The 12,602-nt window shown below is 46.1% G+C and overlaps 1 protein-coding gene across 2 annotated transcripts in view; it reads right to left on the reverse strand.

Annotated features, from left to right (window-relative positions):
- Positions 1-12,602, reverse strand: part of ZMYM5 (zinc finger MYM-type containing 5) — a 96,806-nt gene that overhangs the window by 41,870 nt on the left and 42,334 nt on the right. The gene's annotated exons all lie outside the window — the stretch shown is intronic.

Consider the following 12,602-nt stretch of genomic DNA (forward strand, 5'->3'; position numbering starts at 1 on the left):
AAAGTGCTGGGATGACAGGTGTCAGTCACCGCGGCCAGCCCCAGTTTTCTATTTGTTTATAGGGAGGAGGAAAGCCCAATACCAGTTACTCTGATATAGCTGGTACATGTGTCTATTTTTTTTGTGTGTGTTTTAATTTTTATCCCAATCTTATGAAAATTTCAAACATTCAAAAAAGCTATATCAGAGATAAAGCCAGATACTAAAGAGGTAAGAGCAGATTTTAATCAGTAACATACTATTGCAATATGCAAAAGAATCCAGTGAAAATTGAACTCAACTTCAATGTGGGCCTGGTGCAGTGGCTCACGCCTGTAATCCCAATACTTTTGGAGGCTGATGCAGGAAGATCACTTGAGACCAGGAATTCAACAACAGCCTGAGCAACATAAGGAGTCCCATTGCTACAAAAAAAAAAAAAAAATTGCTGGGTATGTAGTAGTAGTCTCAGATACACAGGGAACTGAGAGATGGGAAGGAAACCTTGAGCCCAGGAGTTCAGGTTGCGGTGCGTTATAATCACACCACTGCACTCCAGCCTGGGTGACAGAGCAAGACTCTGTCTTCTGAGACTCTGTCTTTTCTGAGACTCTGTTTCAGAAAAAAATAAACAGTCCGGCCGTGGTGGATCACGCCTGCAATCCCAGCACTCTGGGAGGTTGAGGCAGGCAGATCACCTGAGGTCAGGAGTTCGAGACCAGCCTGGCCAACATGGCAAAACCCCGTCTCCACTAAAAATGCAAAAATTAGGGCCTGGCACAGTGGCTCACACCAGGAATCTCAGCACTTTGGGAGGCTGGGCTGGGTGGATCACCTGAGGATGGGAGTTCGAGACCAGCCTGACCAGCATGGAGAAACCCTGTCTCTACTAAAAATACAAAATTAGTCAGGTGTGGTGATGCATGCCTGTAATCCCAGCTACTCAGGAAGCTGAGGCAGGAGAATCGCTTGAACTGAGTGAGTGATGCCTTGATCTAGCCTGGACAACAAAAGTGACAGTCCATCTCAAAAAAAAAAAAAAAAAAAAAACCGGGATGGTGGGCTTGAACCCAGGAGGCAGAGGTTGCAGGGAGCCAAGATCATGCCACTGCACTCTAGCCTGGGCGACAGTGGAGACTCAGTCTCAAAAATAAATAGCCAGGCGCAGCGGCTCACCCCTGTAATCCCAGCACTTTGGGAGGCTGAGGCGAGCGAATCACAAGGTCAGGAGTTCGAGACTAGCCTGGCCAACATGGTGAAACCCCGTCTCTATTAAAAATAAAAAAAATTAGCTGGGCGTGGTGGCACGTGGCTGTAATCCCAGCTACTTTGGAGGCTGAGGCAGAAGAATTGCTTGAACCCAGGAGGCGGAGGTTGCAGTGAGCTGAGATTGCACCACTGCACTCTAGCCTGGGAGCCTGGGTGACAGAGCATGACTCCATCTCAAAAAAAATAAAATAAAATAAAAATAAATAAAAATAAACAAACGAAAACTTCGATGGGAATTAACTGGTTGTTTTAAAGGAAGAATGAGGGAGTAAGGAGGGAGTGAGCAGGGGCTCATTAGTCAGGGAAGTAAAAAAACTCCAAAAAGTGGAAACTGGGGGAGTTGGTCCGTGTGAAACCCAGCTGGGTTTGCCAACTGGCGCTTATTAAAATTAGGCTCCTACCCTCTTTCCCACAGAGGCTGGAAGATGGGGGTCCTAGCCTGAGGTGTTTGCTGGGACAAACAGTAAATTCTTTTGGTAATCTTGAGTTTTCTCAGGCAAGCGTCCAGGGGTCATCCTAAGGATGTGACCTTGAGCTGTTGAAAGTCATGTTGGGGTCGGGTCCGGTGGCTCATGCCTATAATCCCAGCACTTTGGGAGGCCAAGGTGGGTGGATCGCCTGAGGTCAGGAGATTGAGACCAGCCTGGCCAACATGGCAAAACTCTGCCTCTACTAAAACCACAAAAATTAGCTGGGCATGGTGGTGGGCACCTGTAATCCCAGCTACTCGGGAGGCTGAGGCAGGAGAATCACTTGAACCTGGGAGGCAGAGGTTACAGTGAGCCATGATCATGCCACTGCACTCCAGCCTGCGTGACAGAGCATGACTGTCTCAAAAAATAAATAATTTAAATAAATAAATAAAATACAAAAATTAGGTGGGCACGGTGGTGTACACCTATAATCCCAGCTATTTCGGAGGCTGAGACAGGAGAATTGCTTGAACCTATGAGGTGGAGGATGCAGTGAGCTGAGATTGTGCCACGGCACTCCAGTCTGGGTGACAGAGCAAGACTCTGTCTCAGAAAAAAGTCATGTTGGTGGCCAGGCACAGTGGCTCATGCTTGTAATCCCAGCACTTTGGGAGGCTGAGGCAGGAGGATCACTGGAGCCCTGGAGTTCAAAGCCAAACTGGGCAATAGAGCAAGACCCCATCTCTACCAAAATAAAACAAAAAATTAGCCAGGCATGGTGGCACTCATCTGTAGTCCTAGCTACTCAGGAGGCTGAGGTGGGAGGATTGCTAGAGCTCAGGAAGTTGAGGCTACAGTGAGCCATAATCATGCTACTGCACTCCAGCCTGGGTGACAGAGCAAGACCCTGTCTCTAAGAAAATAATAAAAATTAAAAAAAAAATTAGAGTCAACATCCTTATAATCACTACTTACATCTACCATTAACATATTTCTTTTTTATTTTATTTTTTTTTGAGACAGAGTCTCGCTCTGTCACCCAGGTTGGAGTGCAATGGTGCGACCTCAATTCACTGCAACCTCCGCTTCCCAGTTCAAGCGATTCTCTTGCCTCAGCCTCCTGAGTAGCTGGGATTACAGGTGCGCATCACCACGCCCAGCTAATTTTTGTATTTTTAGTAGAGATGAGGTTTCACCATATTGGCCAGGCTGGTCTCAAACTCCTGACCTTGTGATCTGCCCGCCTTGGCCACCCAAAGTGCTGGGATTACAGGCGTGAGCCCCCGTGCTCGGCCCCATTAACATAGTTCTATACTTGCTTTATTGAATATCTATCCATCCATCCATCCTTCAATCCATTTTTTTTTTTTTGAGATGGGGTCTCACTCTGTCCCCCAGCCCGGAGTGCAGTGGTGTGATCTCGGCTCACTGCAATCTCTGCCTCCTGGGTTCAAATGATTCTCATGCCTCAGCCTCCTGAGTAGCTGGAATTACAGGCCTGCGCCACCACGTCTGGCTAATTTTTACATTTTTAATAGAAACAGGGTTTCACCAAGTTGGCCAGGCTGGTCTTGAACTCCTGGCCTCAAGTGATTCTCCAGCCTCCCATAGTGCTGGGATTACAAGAGTGGCCACTGCACCCAGCGAATTCATCTTATTTTTGTTGCATTTCAAATTATGTATTATGTACCTTGAAGTAGTTTTTTTGTTTGTTTTGTTTAGAGTCAGGGTCTCACTGTGCCATTCAGGCTGGAGTGCAGTGGCACGATCACTGTTCACTGCAGTGTGGACCTCCTGGGCTCAGGTGATCCTCTCACCTCAGCCTCCAGAGTAACTTAGACTATAGGCATGAGCCATCACACCTGGCTAATTTTTGTATCTTATTGTATTTTTTTGTTTGTTTGTTTTTTGAGACGGAGTCTAGCTCTGTCACCCAGGCTGGAGTGCAGTGGTGCGACCTTGGCTCACAGCAACCTCCGCCTCCCAGTTTCAAATGATTCTCCTGCCTCAGCTTCCTGAGTAGCTGGGACTTCAGGAGCACACCACCACACCCAGCTAATTTTTAGTAGAGATGTGGTTTCACCATATTGTCTAGGCTGGTCTCGAACTCCTGACCTTGTGCTCCACCCGCTTCAGCCTCCTAAAGTGCTGGAATTACAGGCACGAGCCACCGCGCCCGGCCTGTATTTTATTTTTTATAGAGACAAAGTTTCTCCATGTTGGCCAGGCTGGTCTCAAAACTCCTGAGTTCAAGCAATCTGCCTGCTGTGGCCTCCCAGAGTGCTGGGATTACAGGCATGAGTCACGATATCCAGCTGTTGTGCTTTTTATTTTTTACTTTTATTATTATTATTTTTGAGACAGAGTTTCGCTCTTGTTGCCCAGGCTGGAGTGCAAAGGCTCGATCTTGGCTCATTGCATCCTCTGCCTCCCAGGTTCACGCCATTCTCCTGCCTCAGCCTCCCGAGTAGCTGGGATTACAGGCATGCGCCACCACGCCCACCTAATTTTGTATTTTTAGTAGAGATGGGGTGTCACCATATTGGTCAGGCTGCTCTCGAACTCCCGACCTCGGGTGATCCACCTGCCTCGGCCTCCCAAAGTGCTGGGATTATAGGTGTGAACCACTGCGCCCGGCCTTGCTGTGCTTTTTAAATTGTCTTTTTGAGGGATTTGTCCATCAAATTTCTCAAATCCTTTTTCTTTTTCTTTCTTTTTTTTTTTTTTGAGACAGAATTTTGCTGTTGTTGCCCAGGCTGGAGTGCAATGGTGCGATCTCGGCTCACCACAACCTCTGCCTCCTGGGTTCAAGCGATTCTCCTGCCTCAGCATCCCGAGTAGCTGGAATTACAGGCATGCACCACCACGCCCGGCTAATTTTGTATTTTCAGTAGAGATGGGGTTTCTCCATGTTGGTCAGGCTGGTCTTGAACTCCCAACCTCAGGTGATTCACCCGCCTTGGCCTCCCAAAGTGCTGGGATTAAGGCGTGAGCCACCGCGCCCAGCCTTTTTTTTTTTTTTTGAGACTGAGTTTCACTCTGTCGCCCAGGCTGGAGTGCAGTGGCCCGATCTTGGCTCACTGCAACCTGTCTCCCGGGTGCAAGCGATTCTCCTGCCTCAGCCTCCCGAGTAGCTGGGATTACAGGCATGTGCCACCACGTCTGGCTATCTTAAATTCTTTGACCTAAATTGTTCATAATACCATCTCAAGTTTCTTTGTTTTGTTTCATTTTTGTCTCCCCACCGCCCCCACTCCAGAAATATCCGTAAGTTCCTAATATGGCACTGGCAGTCACAGCTCAATAGCACCTTCACCCAACAAACCCTAGACTCTCTGCTGCCCCAACCACGGTGACTGACCTGAGAAGTGTGGCACCAAAGGGCGGTATAGGGTGTGCCACAGTTACTACTTGAGAGCGTCATTATGACAGTTACTACTGTTACTACTTGAGACCGTCATTACGAGACTGAACAAAGGAGGACGAATGTAGAAATGAAAAATTAAAAGAAACTGTTTCAAAGAAAGGGCCAGGGGAAGAAGACAGGTCCCTGCTTCTAGTGAGCAAAGGCAGCCGGCCTGAGCCTCTACAGCCCTTCCTATTTATTGGGTAGAAAGAGCAGGGAGCAGGAGGTAACGACTGGTCAGCTGCTTAATTGATCACAGGTTAACATTATTGCTAACAAGCTTCAGATGTGCCTAATTACAAGAAACACTTGTGTCTGGGGCGTCACGCCCTCAGCATTCCTTCTGGGTGGCAGACACACTTTGTCAGTTTGCCAACATCCAGCTTTCATGAAGTTTGCTGTTTACTTATGTAGCCTCCAGTGGTATACTGAGCTGATCATGACCCTCACTCTTTTGGCCTTCAACAGTAGGGAGCCAGGGGAGGAAGCACCAGGAATGGCACAAGGTCATAATGCTGGTGAGTAGGGAGGGCCATCAGCCCCAGGGGCAAAGGCCACTTGACAGACCTGGAGGTGGGGTGAGTGCCAAAATGCCGTGGATTACTCAGAGAGTGGAGGTGGAGACAGGGCACCCCCTCCGCTCCCCTTCAAGTCTTGAGGGCTGAGATGGCTCCAAGTGTCCTCAGAGTGGGGCAGAAAGGAACCTTAGGTCCACCTGGCATGTGGCAGAGGCAGGATCCATAGATTAAATGTTTTTGGTGGAGTGTGACGAAGGAGGCTACTTGCCCCTCCAGGACAGAAGGCTTCTTTTTGGTCCAGTGGAAGAAGATGCCTCCTTGGTGATGAAGCGGTGGGTGATTTGGGGTAGATGTGACATTCATGACGCCGATTCTTCTGGAAGTCATAGTAAGGCACCGAGGGGTGGCTCCTCTCCCTGCAGCAGCTGTCGCTTACCATCCTGTAGACCGTGACCTCCTCACACAGCGCCAGGGCGAGGATCACGGTGAGCCAGCAGGTGCCTGCGGTCCTGGAGCTGGTCGCAGCAGGCCATCCTGCACGCGGTGGAGGCGCCCCCTGCAGGCCGCAGCGCATCCCCAGCTTCTGGACGCAGTGTGAGCGGTTATGCAGCAGCACGCTCATGTGAGATGCCCCGCAGGGTGCATAGCAGGGTGCTATGCAGGCCCACGTCCCCGCAAAGCCCATGGCAGGCGCCCGGGTGCCAGAGCACGCACTCGGCCCCGTGGATCTCTGTGCCCAGGGCTCAACCAGGCATCTGGCCGCTAAAGGTTTACAATTTTATTAATTTGTAATTTGTAGGCACTTATGAAAGGCCTTTTTTTTTTTTTTTGAGACGGAGTCTCGCTCTGTCACCCAGGCTGGAGTGCCGTGGCGTGATCTCGGCTCACTGAAAGCTCCGCCTCTCGGGTTCACGCCATTCTCCTGCCTCAGCCTCCCGAGTAGCTGGGACTACAGGCGCCCACCATCACGCCCTGCTAATTTTTTTGTATTTTTAGTAGAGACGGGGTTTCATCATGTTAACCAGGATGGTCTCGATCTCCTGACCTCGTGATCTGCCCACCTCAGCCTCCCAAAGTGCTGGGATTACAGGCGTGAGCCACCGCGCCCGGCGAAAGGCTTTTTAACACCAACAGGAGTGAGGTGTTAGTCTTATTTTCCAGGGGTTTCTCTGGCTTCATTTATCCTTAGAAGCAAACTGGATTAATATGCTCTTCACTCTAAATGTGATTTCCAGGATATTAGTTCAAAATAATCTACTGCCCATATTTAAAATTAACACCACTATATTCCCGAACTAATTTCACACCTTCTTAAAAACAAAGATTCTATTAATTGGCTCAAAATTTGCTTTCAAGTCTAGTTAAATTCTTTTTTTTTTTTTTTTTTGAGACAGAGTCTCATTCTGTCTGTCACCCAGGCTGGAGTGCAAGGTGTCATCTCAGCTCACTGCAACCTCCACCTCCCAGGTTCAAGCAATTCTCCTGGCCGGGCACGGTGGCTCACGCTTGTAATCCCAGCACTTTGGGAGGCTGAGGCGGGCAGATCACGAGGTCAGGAGATCGAGACCACGGTGAAACCCCGTCTCTACTAAAAATACAAAAAATTAGCCGGGTGTGGTGGTGGGCGCCTGTAGTCCCAGCTACTCGGAGAGGCTGAGGCAGGAGAATGGCGTGAACCCGGGAGGCGGAAGTTGCAGTGAGCCGAGATTGCGCCACTGCACTCCAGCCTGGGCGACAGAGCGAGACTCTGTCTCAAAAAAAAAAAAAAAAAAAAAAAAAAAAAAAAAAAAAAAAAAAGCAATTCTCCTGCCTCAGCCTCCTCAGTAGCTGGGATTATAGGCTGCCCACCCCCACGCCTGGCTAATTTTTGTATTTTTAGTAGAGATGGGGTTTCACCATGTTGGTCAGCCTAGTCTTGAACTCCTGACCTCAAGCAATCCACCCGCCTTGGCCTCCCAAAGTCCTGGGATTACAGGTGTGAGTCACCGTGCCTGGCACTTTTTTTTTTTTTTTTTTAAGTGAAGTAGTGAGAGGAGGGAAAGTTCAATTTGTAACTGACGGTGAACAATTGAGATAACTGACTTACTCTACTGGCTCATCTTGGACCAGCTTTTTTTTTTTTTTTTTTTTTTTTGACACTCTGTCCAGCCCAGGCTGGAGTGCAGTGGCTTGATCATGACTCACTGTAGCCTCAACCTCCAGAACTCAAGTGATCCTCCCACCTCAGCCTCCCAAGAACTTAGGATCACAGATGTGTGCCACCACACCTGGCTAATTTTTGTATATTTTGTAAAGACGGGGTTTCACCATGTTGCTTAGGCTGATCTCAAACTCCTGGGCTCAAGGGATCCACCTGCCTTGGCCTCCCAAAGTGCTGGGATTACAGGCATGAGCCACCACGCCCAGCCCAGCCTCAAATTCTTAATTTCACCCTTAACATGGTCACACATTGTGAGTCAACCTTATAGAGCAGTGGTCCCCAACCTTTTTGACACCAGGGAAGACAGTTTCGTGAAAGACAATTTTTCCATGGATGAAGGGGGTGGGGGTGGTTTCAGGATGAAACTGCTCCACCTCGGATCATCAGGCATTAGATTCTCATAGGGTGCCTGCAACCTCCATTCACAATAGGGTTCCCAGTCCTATGAAAATCGAATGCTAACCCTGATCTGACAGGAGGCAGAGTTCAGCAGTAATGCTCGTTCACCAGTTGCTCACCTCCTGCTGTGTAGCTCAGTTCCTAACAGGTCACAGCTAGGGGTTTGGGGACCCCTGTTATACAGCACTATTCCAGCCCTAAAATTTTGTGCCTTCATATTGTCTTTGTCTATGCCTTTCCCTATTCATCTGCCACTGATGACTGCAGCTGCCTATGTTAAGATCTTATGTTGTGTCAACGAGTTGAGGAATTTTAAACTCCAAATAATGGGGGAACTTCAGAGCTTTGGAGACAAAAAGAGTGATGAGACCTAAAAAGATATAGTATTATTCTTTCCACTGAACTTGACTGAGATCTTCCATTCAATTATATTCATTTTTACTTTTTTTTTTTTTTTGAGACAGTCTTGCTCTGTCACCCAAGCATGTGCAGTGGCACAGTCTTGGCTCATTGCAACCTTTGCTTCCCAGGTTCAAGCAATTCTCCCACCTCAGCCTCCTGAGTAGCTGGGGTTTACAGACACATGCTACCATACCTGGCGTATTTTATTTTATTATTATTATTATTATTTTTGAGATGGCGTTTTGCTCTTTTAGCCCGGGCTGGAGTGCAATGGCATGATCTCGGCTCACTGCAACCTCTGCCTCCGGGACTTAAGTGATTCTCGTGCCTCAGCCTCCACAGTAACTAGGACTATAGGCTTGCACCACCACGCCCAGCTAATTTTTTGTATTTTTAGTAGACATGGGGTTTCACCACGTTGGCCAGGCTGGTCTTGAACTCCTGACCTCAGGTGATCCACCCGCCTCGGCCTCCCGAAGTGCTGGGATTATGGGCGTGAGCCACTGCGCCTGGCCTTTTTTTTGTATTTTTAGTAGAGATGGGTTTTCACCATGTTGACCAGGCTGGTCTCGAACTCCTGACCTCAAGTGATCTGCCTGCCTTGGCCTCCCAAAGTGCTGGGATTACAGCTGTGAGCCACTGTGCCTGGCCTCACTTTTACATTCTATGTAGCAAATTGTACATTGTATATATATAAAGTGGCTATTAGCAACTCTTACTGGCTCATGACACTAAGAGAGGACCAAAGAAATCACAAGAGGAAAATAGGTCAACGTAAGAATTTTAAAGATAGCAATTTTGAAAATCAGAAGTTTATGAGAACAATCTCACTTGTCCTCAGTGAGATGAGAAAACCAGTAAGTCAATATTAATTGGCATTGCCATTTTCTCAAAGATTATTATTTTGAGATTGTCCTTTCTAATTTTTGATATAAAATTAGTAGTAGGAGATAATTTTTTCTAATGACTTTCCCCAGTGAAGTAGTTAAAAAGATAAAAGAAACCCTGGGTACAGTCCAGATCAGTGATGGCAGTTCCTGCAGCTGGGGAGGTGAAGGATGGTAAATAGGACTTTCACATCTATGTTTTCTCCCTTCCTTCCTTATAGTGAGCACACATTAATTTTTTTTTTTTTTTTTTTGGAGACGGAGTCTTGCTCTGTCGCCAGGCTGGAGTGCAATAGCGCAATCTTGGCTCATGCAACCTCAAACACCCTGGTTCAAGCGATTCTCCTGCCTCAGCCTCACGAGTAGCTGGGACTACAGGCATGCACTACCACACCCAGCTAATTTTTGTATTTTTAGTAGAGATGGGATTTCATCATGTTGGCCAGGATGGTCTTGATGTCCTGACCTCGTGATCTTTCCGCCTCGGCCTCCCAAAGTGCTGGCATTACAGGCATGAGTCACTGTGCCTGGCCACATTAATTTTACAATGTTAAAAAAATAAAAATTAGGCTGGGCACAGTGGCTCACGCCTGTAATCCCAGCACTCTGGGAGGCCGAGGCAAGCAGATCACCTGAGGTCAGGAGTTTCAGACCAGCCTGGCCAATATATGGTGAAACCCCATCTCTACTAAAAATACGAAAAATTAGCCAGGCACAGTGGTGGGCACCTATAGCTACTCGGGAGGCTAAGGCAGGAGAATTGCTTGAACCAGGGAGGCAAGATCGTGCCATTGCACTCCAGCCTGGGCAACAATAGCAAAACTCTGCCTCAAAATAAATAAATAAATAAGTATTAAAAATTAAAAACTAGAAAAGGAAAAAAATTTAATTATTCCCGTATAGAGATACTTGCATTTTTATCTTCTCTTCTTAATTTAGTTGATTTTTTTTTTAAGGGGTAGGGGTTTTATTACGTTGCCTCGTCTGGACTCCAACTCCTGGGCTCCATGGATCCTCCCTCAGCCTACCAATTAGTACGGACTACAGGTATATGTCACTGAGCCCAGATCGTCTAACACTGTATTATGAAAGATGTCAAACATATTGAAAATTTGAAAGCTATTTACAATGAACACAGGTCAACGAAACACCTATATCTTTTGAATTTTTTACCTCTACTATGTGTGGAATTGATGGCGCCTTCTTCTAGGTGTGCAGTATGCTGATGAAATAAATGAATTTAAGGTGAGGATCTAATTTTATTTTTTAAATTGATAAATCTGATGGTTATGCCAAACTATCTTAAACAGCCACCGATTGATTTCAGTAGTTTGCTCAAATACAAAAGAGTCTAATTATACTATGAATCTGTGATTCAGTTGACTGGCAAGCTTTAATGAAATAATGAGTATATTTGTTTATTTATTTTAGAGACAGGTTCTCGCTCTGTCACCCAGGCTGGAGTGCAGCAGCATGTTCTCGGCTCACTGCAACCTCTGCCTCCTGGGTTTAAGCAATTCTCATGCCTCAGCCTCCCAAGTAGCTGGGATTACAGGCATGTGCCACCATGCCTTGCTAATTTTTGTACTTTAATAGAGATGGGGTTTCACTATGTTGGCCAGGCTGGTCTTGAATCCCTGACCTCAAGTGATCCACCCCACTTGGCCTCCCAAAATGCTGGGATTACAAGCATGAGCCACTGTGCCCAGCCTGAAATAATGAGTACGTTGATAATTTACAAACGAATTTCAAAACTTGTTCTACAGTCTCTAGAGTATTCTCTGGGCTTCTAGAGCAAACTGGATTTTTGGAAACGTCCCAAAGCCACATTCAGATCCAAGTCTGAAAATACTAAATGATCTAGTTGTCAAAAACCAAATGGTGGCTGGGCATAGTAGCTCAAGTCTGTAATTCCAGCACTTTGAGAGGCTGAGGTGGGAGAATCGCTTGAGACCAGGAGTTGAAGATCAGCTTGGACAACATAGACCCCATCTCTATTTAAAACAAACAAATAGCCGGGCGCGGTGGCTCAAGCCTGTAATCCCAGCACTTTGGGAGGCCGAGGCAGGCGGATCACGAGGTCAGGAGATCGAGACCATCCTGGCTAACACAGTGAAACCCCGTCTCTACTAAAAATACAAAAAATTAGCCAGGCGAGGTGGCGGGCGCCTGTAGTCCCAGCTACTCGGAGAGGCTGAGGCAGGAGAATGGCGTGAACCCAGGAGGCGGAGCTTGCAGTGAGCCGAGATCGCGCCACTGCACTCCAGCCTGGGCAACAGAGCAAGACTCCGTCTCAAAAAAAAAAAAAAAAAAAAAAAAAAGTAAAACAAACAAATAAACAAACAAACACTCAAAATGGTTAGAAGTTAATGAGGATTATTTTCACAGGTATTCCAAAAATAGTATACACTGGCATCACTGAGAGTCTGCAAGTATTCCTAGTGTCATCCCACAAGAACGCACCTTCTGTTCTAGTCACTGCTCATATGCCATTTTGTTTCACAGGAATAGTATATAAAAATTTAATATATTATAAAATTGACATAAAAAATCAGAAACAGAAGGGAGATTTACTAAATACACAGTGATGGGGCTGCTGACCATCTAAAATAACTTAAATCCTTAATTTTCATTGGTGTATCTCAAATTTCAAGCATGCCGTCTCTTTTCACAGGGAGAAAAAAGCCTATAACACTTGAAGGTTAACTTAATATATACTTATTTTAATATTTTTTATATTTTTATCAACATAAAATAGGTAAATATAGTTCACATGCAATAATAAATGCTAAAACATTTACAAATTAAAATAAACATAAAACCAATAAAATGAAAATTAACCATCATTAACATAACAAATAATGCTGTTTTGCTCAAATAAAAATGTTTTGCTCAAACGAAGTAGATCACAAGTATTTGGTTTAATAGCAAAAAGCTGTAGTTTCAGATCCCATTCTGTAAACTGAATAGTTTTACTTTAATAATAATGTTGAGAATGCTTGTTCACATAAGTATCTTATTCAAACTGGTATTGATCAATTCAAGCCTTTCTTTCCTCTTTCAAGGTAATTAGAACATAATTTTTTTTTCTTTTGAGAGTGAGTCTTGCTCTGTTGCTCAGGCTGGAGT

Source organism: Hylobates moloch, unplaced genomic scaffold (assembly GCF_009828535.3).
Source record: "Hylobates moloch isolate HMO894 unplaced genomic scaffold, HMol_V3 SCAFFOLD_4, whole genome shotgun sequence".
Classification (NCBI taxonomy): Eukaryota; Metazoa; Chordata; class Mammalia; order Primates; family Hylobatidae; genus Hylobates; species Hylobates moloch.